At 34.5% G+C, this 12297-nt stretch overlaps 1 long non-coding RNA gene across 1 annotated transcript in view; it reads left to right on the top strand.

The window, feature by feature from the left end:
- The window catches only part of LOC135079456 (uncharacterized), a 94613-nt gene that overhangs the window by 43144 nt on the left and 39172 nt on the right, over window positions 1–12297 (top strand). Inside the window, exon 2 of the long non-coding RNA XR_010258806.1 lies at window positions 9182–9230. This is a non-coding gene — a long non-coding RNA (uncharacterized LOC135079456). The remainder of the gene's footprint in view (window positions 1–9181; window positions 9231–12297) is intronic.

Here is a 12297-nt window from a genome sequence, read left to right as displayed (position 1 = left end):
TTAAAGTGCCGGAAAAAAAATAGTTTCTAGCTGTCCCAGCAACTTCGTCAATAAAAAGTTGTCTTGTCTTATCTTTAAAATCGTAATATTAATTTCTGAACGTATCCTGTTTGACACCTAATAATATTATTTGACATAGCTGGCTCGGCGAATTTCGGCAAATTAATTTTGACATTGCAGAATATGACTTTTGATAGTTTTATCATAGAATTCGGCGGGGATATCCTCACGGAGGAAGTTCGAAAAATGGCGGAACAAGATCTTATAATAATGCAAGGCCGAAGCTGTAACGCGCGTGCTCCTACGTGTAATCCGGCGAGTATACAATAAATAGTAATGTCTGGTAAATAGTGGTAATACGTATCGTTCGTTCGTTCGTTTCAGCCGAAAAGACGTCCACTGCTGGACAAAGGTCTCCCCCAAGGATTTCCACGAAGACCGATCCTGCACCGCTCGCATACAGGCACCTCCCGCGACCTTCACCAGATCGTCGGTCCACCTAGTGGGAGGCCTGCCCACGCTACGTCTTTCGGCTCGTGGTCGCCACTCAAGAACTTTCCTGCCCCAGCGGCCATCAGCTCTACGAGCTATGTGCCCCGCCCCGTCTATGTCTATATGCGCTACGATTACAGGGTATCATTTTGCATAGTCGCAAGACTTCACTCCGCTGCTGTCAAATCAATGTCGCATAATGTTATCGCAATGTGTGTGGCCCTTGGCCAAATCACAGAAGCCTATGCGAAGAAAGAGCACTTGAATGACAATGAAAATCAGGGTTACCATTTTGTAAGATCTCCTCACTATTGAGGGTAACAAAGTAACATTAATAATCTAGCCATTAATTACATTTATTACCTATACGAGAAAGTAAAGCAACATGCGGTTTTATTTTAATTTGTAAAATATTTGTAACAGTTTGTTCTAAGTTTAGTTTTACAACAGTATTGCTGTTTCAGCTGTCACTGTGAAGCTTTGGGAAAATAAATAAATAGAAAAAATATTAACATAAATATTTATTTAAGTTTTTATGTTCATTATCATAATATTTTATGCCAATTTAAGTTACACTGTGTGACAGTCTTTGACACTAAACAAACTCTTCAGCTTAATAATACCTACCTACAGGGCGTTTTTATAGTTACTCTTGCTGATGAAACAAGAAGGGTTGATTCTACTACTGAAATACAACTACTTTTCTTACAGGACCAATATCAAATTCTCAAAAAAAATCACATCCTCGTGATGGTGATAATTTCTATGGAGAGGTTTTTTTTTATATTCGGTCTCTTGGGATAAGTTATTCCATTTGAGCAGTAGAATTAATCCTTTTTATTTGATCACATATAAAAATAACACAAGTTTTTAGGAAAACTTCTTCTTTGGTATGGTATCACCACGGAGTTATAATGGCGGCAACTCTGTATCACTGACTTGTAACTTTCAAACAGTATGAATAATAAGGGCACCACATTGGTTTTTTTTCTGAAAAAAGGCTTTCACTTTTAGTACTAACCCTTTAGCACTATTTCATTGAAATAAAAATACAATAAACGCACAGAAGACTGAAATTGAGTCAACTGACGTGACATTTATAATTTGTTGACATTATGACAGTTTGACAAGACTAGGGATTGAAAAAGTTTTAATTGAAAAAGTAAAATGACAATTTATTAAAACGATTCACAAGGATATAATCGATTAAAAATATTTATAAAATGTTCTGATACTTGCCTGAAGCGATTATCCAATCCTGGTTTCTACTGAAAAACTACCTCGTGGCAAGATTTTAATAAAATAATAAAATCTTTATCTTCTCTTTTACAATCTATAAAAGTTCATTTGGTCTATTATTATACATGTGCTATGAATGAGGGTTTTCGCGATTGAAAAATCCGCGAGATGGCAATACGTAGACGCGAGGTCCAAATGCTGCATGATTGGTGGATTTTGACATATCTGTCAATGTCATGTCAAAAATAACCAATCATGCAGCATTTGGACCTCACGTCTACGTATTGCCATCTGGCGGATTTTTCAATCGCGAAAACCCTCATTGGCATAGATTATGAGAGACTGGCAACTATACTAGGTTGATATATGTTTCTCTCACTTCAACTGGCATTGGATTCAACATCGGATTCTGACACTTTTTTATGATACCATGAATATCAGTTTATGGTCCTAATTATTTTTATTTTATTTACGACCTTCGACCAGTTGGACACTTTAGATAGCTTCTTGTAATAGTGTCAATATCTTTTTAGCTTTTAACGCAAATCTAGTCTTCAAAGCAGTTTAATCGATTTATTTTATTTTCAAAATCGATATTTTATTGTCTATGATGGCCGCAGGAACATCACTATACATGGACTCCCAGCAATAAAGTACGGTAATGCCTCGTACAGATTTTATCGGCAAAAATTATGGAACTTGATAGGTTTTAGACCATGCCACGCACCAAAACGTCCGGAAGTTGTAATAGTATTATAGAATAAACGTTAAAAGACTTATTTATTTAATTTTTCAATGCTTAAGTGTCCATTAGAATGAAAGGGTGCTTAATGTATTAAAAAAATTAGAAAATAATTATGATGGGTTAATGTTTTTGGGCGGTTTTTTAGGCGATTTCTGACAATGTCCTTTGGTATGATCCAACTCGATTACAGTACATGGTTGTAGTTTCATGCTTTGATTGAAAGATGTGCCAAAAATAAATGTATTTATACTCCTTTAGAATGGTTTTCATTGGTACGATGGGCTAAACAAGATGGGAAACCATATACTGTACCTAATCGAGTTGCATCATACCAAATTTTTGGATTTTAAGTCAATCTTAGGCTGTAAAAATTGGACTAAGAACTTGAACGGTGATGTTGTGTTCAAATAAACTCCATTATGAATATCATTTGGATGAGTCTCAATATATGACTGTTGTTACTAAAATTAACAAGAGACGACGACAGCAAGATTACTCTGATGTTTGCCCCCTTTTTAACCATATGCTACCTATAACCAAAGTTAAAAAAAATACTTGGTAAGCCTTTGTACTAGTGGTGTCATTCCAGCGGTGCATCACCAATTCTATCACAATCTTCTTGTAGATTCTTTTAATCATAATGCTGAGAGTGATTCAGATTTACTTTTTTTAGTTATAAAGCTTTTTACCTATTATTGATTACTTATAAAAATACATACAAATGTCACTAATTAAAGAAATTTAGTTTGTCACAGATCGTCATAAATTATAGCCTATATGTTATGTTATTCTGGGTTATAAACAAAAATACTGTAAAGTTTCATCAAAATCTGTTCGGTAGTTTTTGCGCGAAAGAGTAACAAATTTCCAGACATCCTGATATCCAGACATCCTAACTTTCGTATTTATAATATTAGTAGGATCGAAGTACCTTCATCACTAAGTAAATCACTGGAGATCAAATTAGAAAATGCTTGGATTTCTATTAAATCAGCTCCTTCAGGCAATGGCGAATCTGAAAATATTAAAAAAACACAAACATAAAATATAATTTAACTTCACAACGAAGACGAAAAAATCGTAATTAAACGTTACAATAGGAATAAATACTCAATTTACTAACGTAAACAATATTAAATTGCACATACAATATCAAACGTACGAAAACAAACCACGTTAATAATCGTATGTATTACATACGATAAAAAATAAATTTAATTGACAACGTTTATCATGGTATGTAAAACATACGATACTTTGTTAGCTTAAAAAAGGAACGTAAATAATCTTATGTGTTAATTACTATAGTTTTGAGTAGCTAGTAACAAAATATAAGGCAATTTTCAACACCAAAAGGAAAACTGTAATTACTACTTACCTAATAGTATGCGCTCGCTAGCGGTGAACCAAACCGCTTCTCCCCTGTAGACGATCGCACAGGACATTACGATAGTATACGTTGCGAGCGTGGATTACATACGATTGAATACGTGTGAAAAATCTTTTATTTTAAATGATATTGCAATTTTTGATCGTGGGTTCGATAATACGTATTTTAGTAATTATAAAATGCTTATAAAATCAAAATTGATATTTTGTGGCTTACGATTATTTACTTAGGAGGCATCGATATTATGTAGATGAAATAAATACCAAAAACATAATGATTTTATCTGCTGACGCTACATTAAGTTAAACGTGTAGTTTCTCAGAGTTGAATTAAGACAACTTCAAAGCCTGGTGACCTTATTTTCACGAGAAGATTTAATATTCCAAGTCTAGTCTAGAGTTATCTACATTTTAAGTTAGAACCAAATCTGTACATGTTTGATTTAATTTCATGTGAAATTTTGACATCTAAATGATCTGGGAAAATTAAAAACACATAAAAACTAAGTAACATTACGTAACATGAATAATAATGTCATGAAATTATACAAAGTTGGTAGTTAATGGCTAATCATAAAACATTGAAAGCCCCATAAAATACACCGCATGACCCTATGCAATAATTGCTGATTTTTTGTAAACATTCATAATTATGTCCCACTATTGGGAAAATTTGTTGATACACTTTAAAAGAGGACCGTGATCTTCCATATCATCACCTCACCAATTTCTGACTATCCAACACTATAAAGTCACAAGTTGATTGAGTGATGTCTCCTGTGTAGGATATTCCAAAAGATAGAGCTTCTTAATTTTCGCGTGTAACATTGTATCCTTACCTCAATGTGTATAGTCATGCGTAATATCCCGCTATAATAAATCAATCACTGTACATAAGATTATTACATGCTATTTACTTAGCCGCCACGGCTGCCAATCACAATTTCAATATGTAAACTTAAATTAAGCCTCGACCATTGCATACGGCTAAATTAAAATTTATTGAACGTGTAAGTAGTATGTGTAATAGAAGGCTATTACGTGTGAAATACCAGTAAAATTAGTGTAAGGAATACAATAAGGTTCCGCAAATAAAAAAACTTTGAAACTATTTAATAGCTCATTAATTTCAGCGTGACATACAAACCGATCATTTTGCACAAATAAGTAATGACAAAAAATATCTACTAGATAATTTCGCAGATTTTTAATCTACATTTTCGCCATCTAGTCATCGATCATTCTATGATGTATATCGTATCATATCGTATATCGCCACTTATCATCTGGTATATGACAAGTGCACGTTGTGACGTTGAACGTAATGGTAGAGAACCTTTGGAGTAATTTCCATTTAGTTTTTAGTACATAGTTGAATGAAAGTAATTTGGGAGATTGTCTTATAAACTATAGTACTTATCAGTCAAACATCCTTTATATTTTTGACAGCAAGACTAAAATGATATCACATATATTCTTATTTTCACATACCTTGTAGTCTTTGCTGATTCAAATTTTAGGCAGCCAAAAACTATTCCAGTTATTCTTCTAGTACACACAAGGCCGCCCAAGTGGGTCGAACCCTTTACTAAAGACCTTCGCATACCCACCGTCGGGAACAACATTATTAATCCAATAAATTTATCTGATCAACATCCAGCAGACGCTGCAGTAACGGTCGACCAGTTGACCGACCGGTTGAACTTATTTATTGTTATTAAATTCATCGCTGATTACGAGCTAATGTGTCTATAAATTTATGTTACAGTGGCTCGTAGAAATAGTTTCAAGATCTTGGCCAAGTTAAGTTTAACAACTATTTTGTAACCATTAATACATTTCAAGATTATTCTAATGCAAGTTGGTTTAACGCAAATATAATCTTTTGCAATCCGCAGAATACCTTCCGATGTAATATTTCTCGGACTTGACATATCATTTACTCGTAATTAAATAGCTTATCCAATGATAGTTGTATCCAATTTTACTCTATAAATAGATTAACAATATTATTCTCGTCAAGGTACTAAAATCAAGCTATTTGAGAATAATATCCATTGACAATATAATTCGTTAGTACCATAATGCTCATTCCTCGTTAAAAAATAAAAGAATTTATAAAATTTTAAAACGCTTTCATTGCAGCAAGAATAAAACCTTACAATACCATAATAATTAAAGAACAGTGCTTTGCAATTCGCATTTCTAGAATACCGCAAATTGAACTATAAAAATTGAAATACCAAGCGAAACACAAAACCAAAGACCACAGTGAACTAAAAATGAAAAAGTAAGGTCATAAAAATATTTTTTCTTAAAAAATAAGGCCATAAGCCACCCATGACGAATCTCAGCTCCCAGTCATAAAAATGACCCACAACAATGCATTATTTACCATTATATATCGGCGACAGACGGACTAATTACAAACATAAACATCTGAGCTATGGCTATGTAGGTGTAAAAGGGCCGGTTGTGTGTCCGAAAAACTAACTCTACGCGTCGACGGCGACTATGAAATGCGGGAACTAATATTGACCCTTGCGTAAGCCCCGCATTCCCACGGTGTCCTGAGGGATTTTTCTCATGTAACTCTACAAAAACTACAGTTGTCGGATGTAACACTAGAGGGCGCCTGACTCATGACTTTAGTCAACAAATTGTAAGGCAAATATTGGACTGATTATTCGGAGGGTACATTCTCAAAAGCGGCTTTTAGGTCTACAAAAGATGTGGTAATTGAATTGGATTTTTGTGTATACTCTATCCACTTTTGATCCTCGTTTAACGTCTTCACAAATCTCGCGTGTGGTAAACCTTTAGAAACTATTAACTGAAATATACTTGGTCCTTTTATGGAGAGTTGATATAATGTTGACATTACGTCTAAAAGGATAACGTATTTAACAGCCAACCACTACGAAGTGCCAATTAATATCAACCTACATGCAAGTTTGTACTTATTTAAGTACTTATGTTATTATTATCATAACAAGATAAGCGATTGATGTGTCCATAACTTTAGAATAATCATTTACCAAGTTTATGGTACTTGTTTCTTAGTAATTAACATCTTACAACATAATTGCAGTGAGCCATTCTATATTAATATTCAAGAATATTTGTTTGGACATAATATTACTAGAAATGTAAGTGAATGTGGTTTTCTTATTCCTCCAGGCAAAACTTCACCTATAAAGCTAAAACGTACATATAGTAAAAAATAAAAATATACGGTCATATAAAAGTTTTGGTATAATTTTACCCAAAACTTCACCAGACATGCTAATACTAGCTATTGTCTTTGTCCTTTCATGAAGCAATCCCATAACAAAAGCCAAAACTGTATCTATCATACCCATAGTCGCTTTATCATCAGATTTATGTTCGCATTGCCCTAGACATTTGCATTTTAGTATAATTATAACAAATCATAATGTTTGAACTGCATCGCTGCACGTACGCCTAGAAGTGATAGGCGGTTAGACAGATCGATTGGAGATGGTCAACCTTTTACCCCATTTTGAATTCAATAACTCTTGTTTCAGAATCCAATTTTCCTTGGCATTGAAACGAATATATCTTTTTAACGTGCAGAATTATGAACTTTATGCTAATGCGGCTAAAGTCTAGCTTTTATCAAATTGCAATATTGTAGTAAGGTGCAATAAAGCCGAGGCTAATGGTGTTAGTCGATTATGAAAGTGTTTGATATCTCGAGATGTTATTATTTGTTGTGAACAACCGTTAATAATAATTTGTTGCTCATATTGCTCGATAGATCACAGGGCTGTTAGGGACTATAAACGAAATGGACAGCTGTTATCATGTCAATGTCATTGATAATAGTTAATGCATATCGAATAGGATATATTTATTCTACATTATGGATAGGTCTGAATATAGGCCAACAGTAAGGGTTACCATTATGATATTTGTAACTAAATACCTTAAAGATAACATAATATGTAATAAATTTTCTAAAAAGTTTACAAGGAAAAACAGGAACTCAGTTTTACCTCACTAAATAAAATATTTTTCAAATTACGAAATGTTACAACACTATTTAATTAATTATCGCATTTCATCGGCTCGCTTCTATAAAGAGGCCACCGCGAAAGCCCTTTCGCAGAATCAATTCGCACGTAATCGATTATTCGATTCCTCGCTTCCACATCCATCACTACTGAATGAGTAATGCATCGGGACCCCGCTGGGCTGTTTGTTGCACTTGTCAATGGTTAATTTGAATTTATCAGTCGCAGGCGCAGCGCATTCGCTGCTTTCTTATATCTCAGCCATCAGCCATACTACTCACTTTGACTAGGTATCGAAATTAGCTGAGTAGGGGAAGGAAGGTAATACGAGATGATTCCCTTAAGCGGGAATCGCTGTAAAATACATATTTTTCAAAATAAACCAAAAATTGAACGATTTCCCTGAGACGGGGAGGTGTCCAAAGCTATGTTTTACCAGTGAAAGAAACTAAATGACGTTAGTGGTTTCGAAGGATCATCTTAGCCTAGGGATCAACTCGAACTTCCCCTAAGTCCATTTCAGCCGAATGACGTTCATTGCTGGACAAAGGTCTCCCACGAGGACTTCCACAACGATCCTGCACTGCCCACATTCAGGCCCGAGTAGTTGGTGTGGTCAAATACTTCCTCTTCAAATTTTAGTACATCTAGAAAGAAAGAAGAAAGAAAGAAAGAAAGTATTTATTTGATGCGAGTATTAAAAGCATTACAAATAAATAACAACTTAAACACTAAAAAACAGAGTACACGCACCAAAATGGTATCTGCTCAGTATAAGCCGTGACGGCACTATCTCTTCGAATAACTTCAGCCAACTTCGCGAGTAGTGTAGCTGAGGTGAGCTTACAAAAGTGCCATAAATATCCTTGCCCTAATGGGAGTGAACTTTGCCTTTGACATGCCCACTGCACTGTAATGAACTGCATGTTTGTATGCTTGTTTGCGAGTCACTGCCTAAATGTCGTTGAGTTCAATCAAGATTTGATAGACAGTGACACTTTTAAGCAATGTTTAATTCGCAAAAGCGGCTTTCATGAATTATGGGCTTTATGCCCGTTTTCACCATCAATCCCTAATTTTTAAGTGATACCTATGTAAACAAAATTCCTGTTATGTGTTACCATAGGGGTCAATTAAAAATTAGGGATTGACGGTGAAAACGGGTATTAGTGTCTTATCTCAAAAAGCGGGCACTGATTCAGTTGAAAGATCTTCTTTTTCATCATCATCATCAGATCACTTTAAAACTGTTGTCTTATCTTAGTTCTTATTGTTTCAGATACATCACAAAGACTGCTCAACCTCCTAGGGGGTTCCAAATTAATAAGGTATGGATCTATACGTATGTTGTAATACTTTACGATTATAATAATTGAAATGAAACTCGATCAAGCTTGCAAATTGAGTAATTCCTGAGAGCTAAGCAAGTGACATTCAGCTCAGTCACTGATTGACAAGAAACAAATATCTAGCGGGTCTACGGTATCAGTCGTGTCATGTACTAATTGAAATATTTAGTGGAATGTCGCAATTATTTGTGAAGCGTACATTAAATTGGTACAAATGGCAATCTTATTTACGTACAGTTCACAGTAATTTTTAATTCTGTCAATAAATTAACTGTTGGATAATTTAAATCTACTCAAGCAGAGATTTCAACTGATCTCGACATTATTTTACTTGACAGTTATCTTTGACTAGCAACGGACGGTGTGGTTCAAAAGGTTTATTTGCATCAATGGACACATGAAAAGCTCGATATTGATAAGGAATCGGCTTTATTTGACAAAACAGTAACACACTATAATTTGATAATGAATGACTAAATAAGAACCCAGATGCGACAACAAACATTCCCATTTCGTCAATTTCAAAAACAAATGTCCCAAATCAACACATCATTTTGCAAAACAAAGACAAGAAAGTGTGCGTCAATGATAAATTTTTCATAATGAAGACGATAAATAACCATTGTCATTGGACGAAAGGCGTTTAAGATACGCGTCATATTGATGACCATAAATCTCTATATGTTCCCAATAAAAATGCTATTAAGTTTATTGATAGTTTACGAGTAATAATCACTTTGCGAAATTGTGATTGGCGGGAGCCATCAAGTTCATTTTAAACATTAGGCATTGTATCTATAGTTGAATGATGAGAGAAGTCGTTAAAATTACAGAAGCACCAAGCGTTTTGCGTTACGTTGATAAATTTCACACTGCATCTTCAGGACTTCAGAAAAAAAATGATGTCACAGTTGCTCAGTGTCTACATATTGTGACATAGTTATGAAATATCGATTTTGTTTTGCGTATCAATCCAAATTAATGATAAAACTCTGGCATCTTCGATCACTTCAGTACTGTGTTCTTACCATTAATGACGATATAATTAACCGCGTGAAACGGATCGATTCTTATAAACAAAACTAGAATAATATTGTAATGTATTTCTGAGACAGTTCCGCTTGGCACTAGATAATGCATTGGAAAATCTTCTAAAGAACATGTCATTCAAAATATACAAATAGTTTCTTAACTCTCTGAATGAATCCGAACTTTTAGAACTTTTTTTACATTCTCCGGCGCTAACGTAGATGTTAACACACCAATTTGTTTTGACAAATGACTTGACAGGTCTCACATATGTTAATTTGTCACCCTTTAGCGCGACACCGCTTCTTTCATTGTGAGAGACAGCGGCTCTCTTCGTCAATTCTCAATTTAGAATGTTAAATGACTCTTTAATAGCACTGCTTTCTTTTGTTCTTACAATCTGAATGAGCAGCGACAATGTAAGTGTTAACGCTTTTAAACTGAGGTTAAGTTTAATTGCAATGATGTCATTTGGTAACATTAGAGTTCCAACTCGTGTTAGTTACGTACCTTTTATTTTATTTTTCATCTTTGTGTTTTGGCTTCGCTAGAGTTGTGTCTGCAGTTAGTTTTGAATCGCGTTTTGGGTGCGATTTCAGATTATAATCATACGAGTGTTCATACATTTCCAGATTGAAATTATACAACTTGATATATTGTCGATTATATGTGATTTTACATGCTGCAGGTCATTTATACAGTTCTTAAGTTTCCTTATAAAGAGCTTATTATTTAAGCATAAACCATTTTTCAAGACTAAAATTGTCGCATGTACACGAATATTTAGCATATTTATTTGCTCTAAACTGATCATTTCTTACCGTACACGGCTCTAAAAGGCTCTCAATAGAGTCAGCTGGTTATTGAATTGTTAAATACTATCGATAACAGTATTTCAAGTCGAAATCCGATAAGATCTAGCATTTGATTCTGGAACTGTTAAACCGATTGTTGGAGATAAAGTCATTGTTTGTTTCGATCACTGAATATTTATGGCAAAAGCGTGAATAAATTAGTGAAGATTACATTACCTAGAAATAATACAATATACCTAGAACACAATACGCAATTACAATTTATGCGAGCACCTGACTCGCCCTTTCGAATTTGCTACTATAGCGTAATGCTGTCCTTATAAATGGGTAAATAACTTAATTCATTCAACAATCGCGAAGGTTGTTTCACTCATAACTAAGTAGGGAATTTACTTGACCGGAGGAATGCAGTCAAAATACTAAGACCTACCTACATCCTACATCCCTGACTCATTACCAAGTTTTTTCTCATTAAAAAATATCTGAAAGCTGCTACTGTATTTAGCTTGATATACTGTCATCCGTGCACTGTCGACAAGGCAATTAAGGTCTGTGTTGTAGCAATAAGCGTGACTATGAAATCAACCTAAGTTTCAGCTGATTGCAGTAAATTGTAACCAAACAGCATTCCCCAGATCTTGACATTGTTCTACATGTACTTTCAACTGGCCCAATTGGTTATTAGTTCCCATTTCTCCGTCTGCCACTGTTAAGGTCAGCGTCTTGATTGGCGCGAATTGGTGACAATGCTCTTTGGTTTCTTTCAATTTGTCTATTGACCTGCTTTGGAGTGAGAATTTATTAATGGTTTTGTGTTTGATTGATTTGTAAATTTTTCTTGCCTACAGATTCAATATTTTATCCCTTTTCAGCACTATTTCGGTAACTTCTAGGTAAAAAGTACAGTTTCTAATTCAGAAAATGACGGCTCACAGCGCAGAGATGATAATAAATAGAAATCGAAATAAACTCAAAATAGAAACGCTTCTGTAGTTCCTGTAGTACCTAGCCTCAAAGCAAATTCTACTACTCATCACACTACTACAAATACTTACCATAAAAACCTAGTCTTTGATCCCAGTTCAACGTGACCACGATGTTCATCGTCAATCGATATTCTTATTCGATCAATCAACATTCGATTGCCGGCATCACTTTCGCCAATCGATCCTTCAGCCTTGGCGCCGAAAGCTTCCTGTATA

The sequence above is a fragment of the Ostrinia nubilalis genome, chromosome 16 (genome assembly GCF_963855985.1).
Source record: "Ostrinia nubilalis chromosome 16, ilOstNubi1.1, whole genome shotgun sequence".
Lineage (NCBI taxonomy): Eukaryota > Metazoa > Arthropoda > Insecta > Lepidoptera > Crambidae > Ostrinia > Ostrinia nubilalis.
The sequence above is the reverse complement of the archived record's forward strand: the minus strand, read 5'-3'. Positions and strand labels throughout refer to the sequence as shown.